Below are 6,021 nucleotides of genomic sequence, written 5' to 3'. Positions count from 1 at the left end.
GGGATGCGATCCTCGCAGGGCTCTGTCACTGCCAGGGGACACGGGATGCGATCCTCGCAGGGCTCTCTCACCAACCAGGGGACACGGGATGCGATCCTCGCAGGGCTCTGTCACAGCCAGGGGACACGGCTCTGTCACTGCCAGGGGACACGGGATGCGATCCTCGCAGGGCTCTGTCACCAACCAGGGGACGCGGGATGCGATCCTCGCAGGGCTGTGTCACTGCCAGGGGACACGGGATGCGATCCTCGCAGGGCTCTGTCACTGCCAGGGGACACGGGATGCGATCCTCGCAGGGCTCTGTCACTGCCAGGGGACACGGGATGCGATCCTCGCAGGGCTCTGTCACTGCCAGGGGACACGGGATGCGATCCTCGCAGGGCTCTGTCACTGCCAGGGGACACGGGATGCGATCCTCGCAGGGCTCTGTGTGTCACAGCCAGGGGACACGGGCTGCCATCCTCGCAGGTGCCCTGCAGCGGCTCCGGGCACAGCGGGCAGCTCCGGAAGGCTGCGGCTCTGCCAGGCTTCTCCGAGCCATGCTCAGGCTTGGGAGCTCAGCCCCGAGCCCTTCCCAGCTCCAGGGAGATGCTCCGGGGGAGGAGGGAGTGGGATGGGCTGGAGGCGCTCCGCGCCGCGGCGGCTTCTCCCGAGCTCCCCGGAATTGTGTTAGCCCGGGATGCCACCCGGGATTGTGTTAGCCCGGGATGCCGCCCGGGATGGTGTTAGCCCGGGATGCCGCCCGGGATTCTGTTAGCTTGAAATGCCACCTGGGATTCTGTTATGCCTGGGATTCTGTTATCCCTGAATGCCACCTGGAGTTCTCTTACCCCTGAATGGCACCGGGATTCTGTTATTCCCGGGATTCTGTTACCCCTGAATGCCTCCCGGGATTCTTTTATCCCCCGGGATTCTGTTATCCTCGAAATTCCACCTGGGATTATCTTATCCATCCTGGACTCTGTTATCCCTGAATGCCACCTGGGATTCTGTTACCCTGGGATGCAGCCCGGAATTCTGTTATCCCTGGATTTTCACCCAGGACTCTGTTACCCCTGGAGCCATCCCGTTATTCGGCCTCTGCGCTCGCAGGGAGGTGGGAACCTGCTGGAGCTCTCCGACAGCTTTGGGGTGGGATGAGGGGAGAAGTGTGAGCAAACAGGCTGATTTATGGGCTGGTGCAGGGACTGCACAAAATTCCTGCATGGAAATCTGGCTGGGAACAGCTGGGACAGGCAGTAAAAGCAAGGGCAGGGTGGGTTTCCCGTGGGTTTTGTTTCAGCCCACTCCAGACGGACCCCGGGAGGAGGAAGGGGCAGGCTGGGGGTGTTTTCCCATCACTGCAGGATTTCACACCCCAGAAATGCCAGATTGTGCCTCTGCACTCCAAGTTTTGTGTGTGAGTTCAGGAGGGGGTGCAGGGGGCAGAGCAGGGGTTCCTTTGTGGCAATGGACACTCCGTGTTCCAAGAATGCGGAACAATGAGCACCAGTTCCTTCTGCCAGGAGCCCAGGTCTCCTCTCCCAGTCAGCATTCTGCCTCAAAATCCCTGGGAGAACTTCCCTTTCACTTTTTTCTCTCCAGAGTCATGTTAACTCAGGCTCCTGGCAGGTGTGGAGGCAGCAATCCTCATCCCAGCAGCTGAGGAGGAGGAGGAGGAGGAGAACACAGGGATGGGAAATGCACAGGGCTCGAGCAGATCCGGGGTGTCCATATGGCAAACAGAGCTGCAGAAGGCAGGGTCACTTCTAAGGACAAATCTATACATTTAATTAGGATTTAAGTGATCTTTCTGTTTGCAGGAATTTTACAGCTGACGGCAGGGTCACTTCTAAGGACAAATCTATACATTTAATTAGGATTTAAGTGATCTCTTCTTTCTGTTTGCAGGAATTTTTACAGCTGAAAAAGATTGGTTTCCTGTGTTTATGGGAATCTTCCTTGTTGTTGAGCAGTTTTACTTTACAACTAAGCTGGCTCCAAGTAGGATCTATCTGGTTGACATCCATAAAACTGCAGGTGCCTCACAGGACTTAATGTGGCAATTTTTGTAGATTTAATGTAGTTAATTTTGTAGATTTAATGTGGTTATTCTCGTAGATTTAATGTAACTCTTTTTGTACATTTAATATGGTTATTCTCGTAGATTTAAGGTAGCTTTTCTCATAGATTTAATGTATTTATTCTTACACCATGGTTATAAGACACTGCAGGGTATTACTTTTCCCATTTTAGAGGTGGAGAACCAAGATGCCAAAAATCTAAGAGTTTTATTCCTTCTGCTGTGCTAAGTGAAAAAAAAAAAAAAAATCCCAACCCAACTCAAACAACACAACAAAACTCAATAAACCCCTTATTTTCTGTGTGAGGAGCACCAGCAATGGTAAAAGACATATTTGCAGAATCATTAATTTTGATTGTCTTGAGCAGCTTTGAGTGGTCACTGGAATGGAGCCATCCATCATCCTGGCAGTGCAGCAAGGGCCCTGTTCTGGTCATTGCTTTGAAGGAGACAGAGCTGCTTTGATTTCTGACAGTCTCACTCTCACCTTGGAGCCTCTGTGGCAGAGGCAGCTCCACGCTGGGAAGTGGGATGGGGTTGCTCTGTTATTTGTTTCCCCCTAAATCTCACATTTAATTAAATTCTTCATCATTTAATCACTGCCTGCGGAAATTCTCATCTGCTGGTCCTCCCCACCATCCACTAACCCTTCATTTTACAAAAGAGCTTTTGAAATCTTCAAATCCCTCTTTGCAATCCTGGGAAGGTGAACACTGCTCTGGGGATTTCTTCTTGTAGAGATTGAGGAACTGTGGGGGTTTTCAGTTCTTGGAAAACATCCTCTCTCCCCAAGCAATGTAGACACAAACCATATGAAGCAATGAGGCATTTGCTGTTTGGGTTGGGCCACTTTGAAAGGATTTTTCCCTTTTTGCTTACTTTGGAACTTTGCACAGGAGGTTCTCCCGTTACTGGAACTTGGAAGTGTAAAGAGCTCACAGTGTGGCAGGGTTACAGCTTGAAAAAAATCCCCAAAATCAGGGATTTTTACCCTTGGATCCTGCAGAGATGGGATTTGAGCAGCCAAGCCTTTTGTGTGGTGTGTTTAGTGGGAACTCAGAGACCCCACACATGAATATTTACTCCAAAGGTCCTTCCTCAGGCATCCCAAACTGCACAGAACTACTGAATACAGAGAGGGAGCAGCTCTGGGCTTTTGTGCAGTGCTTTTCTTCTTGGGAAAAATTCTCAAGTCTGGGGGGAGTTTAGGTCAGGGATTCCAGCCCTGGACAGCAAATATTTGAGCTGGTGCTTCAGCTGTCTGAGAGACAGCATTTGAATATTTTTTTCTTCATATTTCCCCTGGAGAATCTGGAATAATTACAGCTATACATGGGACACTGAGCTGGGATGAGACTATTCAAGGGTATTTTTACCTTGCTCAGAAGTTTGGTTGCTGTATCACAGTTGCCACAATGTCACCTTGACCTTCAACTCCTCCTTTGGAAGGAATTGATTCTGAAGATAGAAATTGTTGGGAGTTGTGTATTGGTTTTTTTCCCCCTCTGCCTGTGTTTGTTTTGCTCCTGGTGATGTGAACCTCAGAAACTTTCTGCTTATAAGAATACATGAGAACATATAACCTAAAATTACATATATATCTTCACCTGATATTATTATATGAGAACATATTACCTACTTTAGTTGCCTGCCCTATTTTTGCAGTGTTAATTAGTGTTAATATTGATGGGATTGAATGCTCTGGGTCACCTGAATAGATGATCCCATGGTTGCTGCTCCCAGAAATCCAGGGAATGGATGTGCAGTAGAGCAGTGATTTCCCAGCTGGAGCTCTGGGGCTCTCCTGCAGGAATTAAACAGCTCCACCAAATGTGAAAACAACTCCATGTCCTAAAGCAATCTGAGCCAAGCAGGACGTGGCAGCATCTTTAGTGGGATTTGTCTTGAGTTGTTGCCATGGAAACAAGGTCTCCATCTCTATCTGGTACATCCTTATAGATAACCACATATATATATATATATATATATATATATATATCCACATCTATCTGAGGTGTGAGGGAAATTCTCTTCCCTCTGGCTGTCAGGGTTTGGAGTTTGCCCTGAATCCTTTGCCTATGCATAAAAAATAAAAAGATTTGAGGCAGTTCTGTGTCAGTGGAAGTGCAATTCCAGATCTGGAATCACCTGTGTGTGAAGTGCAGGTTAGACATGATCAGCTCCTCTGTGATCACACCTCATCTGGCAGAGGTGTGGGAGCAGCTCCAAAACTCCTCCAAGACTGCTTAAAATCTCTTCTATTTTTTACCTTTCTGGTTTTAGTGCAATAAAAAACTATGAGTCTGGAAAGAGAGCTGTTACCTGGTGTCATCTGAGTTTCAGTGTTACACAGGTACAAAATCTATTTCTTTTGTGTAAATAAATTAATCTAAACAGGAAAACTGACCTGAACCAGGATTTATAATGCATGTGTAAAATGGTCAGTTTAGTAACCAGAACAGTGTCCATTATCCCATTCAAAATGCCAGCAAATGAGATTATTATATTATACACTTTTCACTTAAATCCAGAACAAAATCTGAAGATATAGGGTGACATTAAAACAAAAAAGCCCAACCCAGCAGCCTCTCCCTGGTGAATCAGCAGATGCCTGGCTCCAGGACAATGGCTGGATGTAGCCTGTGATTTATTGTGGCAGGGATGCTGCCCACAGAGGAGAACTCATTGTGCTCACAAATAATGGGTTTGCCTCTGAGAGCCAGCAGAACCCTGTCATCTGTCAGCCAGCAGAAAAGAAATAAAGCTCAGCATTGAAATATCTTCTTGGAGCAGGTTGGCTGCCAGCTGTGTGTGGTGGAAATAAGTCCTGATAGAGGCACAGCTCAAGCAGCTTAGAATTGGGAAAACCTCAAAGTTTAGGTGCTGTTTCAAAACTCTTCTCTTGCTCTCCCTTTAGAGATGAGCACCCTTGGAGCACCCCCAGAATTAAAAATGGCCAGACATCAGTGTTGTTATGCAGGAAAGGTACAGCAGCTCCTGCCTTGAGTTTCAGGATGCATTCACTGCAGAGACAAGCAGGTAAAAAGGTGAAGTGTCTTACCTGGCTCTTGTGGAGGAGGTTTTTCAGCTGCAGAGGTGCGTCGAGCAGTTTCTGGCTTGGAACTGGGCTGTTTGTGTTTTCTGGCAGTCAGGAAGAAATGTTTATTCATGTTCCCAGCACTGAGCCCCTCGCAGGCTCTCCCCAGGAATGGTCCTTGCAAAGTGCTGTGCCCAAATCTCCCTCTCTCCCCCTCACTCACACTCAGGTGGCTGCCAATGCCCAACGAATTAAATGCTCTGAGACTTCTCAGGGATTTAACCCCTTCCAACACGTCTGAAATCACTTGGTTTTATGCCTAGACTGGAAATTAGGTTGTGTAGCAGGGCTGCCTTTAAGAGGACAAGGTGATTTCCTGGCTTCTCAGCATTTGGAGAATTATCTTCTATTACAGTAATTAATTCTTAGGAAAGTTCTCGTTTCCCATGAGGTGCTTTACCTTTTTCCCCAAGAGGTTTTTCAAGACTTCTGGCATGCAGTGTCTCATTTTCACACCCAATTTCAGTATTGTAGTTATTTCAGTATTGCAATTATATTCTTAATGAAAAGAAACACTTCAAAATTCCATGCACATGGCTTGAAAGGTATAAAGGTATATTTTTTGCCTTGCTTTGCTGTATAGGAAGACAGATTCCAAACAAAATAAATCTCAGATATTTTACCTTAAATTATTTTCTGTTACAGAGCACATGCAAGTTTCAGCTGTTCCATTAAATGTACTGCTTAAAAAAATTACAAGGAGATGATTCCTGTTTCCAAGGAAAGCTGTTCAGACCAGTTGAAAAGTTAGAGTATCTAACCCTAGTCCTGTATTTAAACACCAGGCACTTTATTTAATGCAGCACAGAAGTCCAAGCCATAAAATCCTCTTCAATAAATTATAACACTTGGTTTCAGCAAG

The sequence above is a fragment of the Onychostruthus taczanowskii genome, unplaced genomic scaffold (assembly GCF_017590055.1).
Source record: "Onychostruthus taczanowskii isolate IOZ18803 unplaced genomic scaffold, ASM1759005v1 scaffold61, whole genome shotgun sequence".
Lineage (NCBI taxonomy): Eukaryota > Metazoa > Chordata > Aves > Passeriformes > Passeridae > Onychostruthus > Onychostruthus taczanowskii.
Note: the sequence above shows the minus strand (reverse complement) of the source record.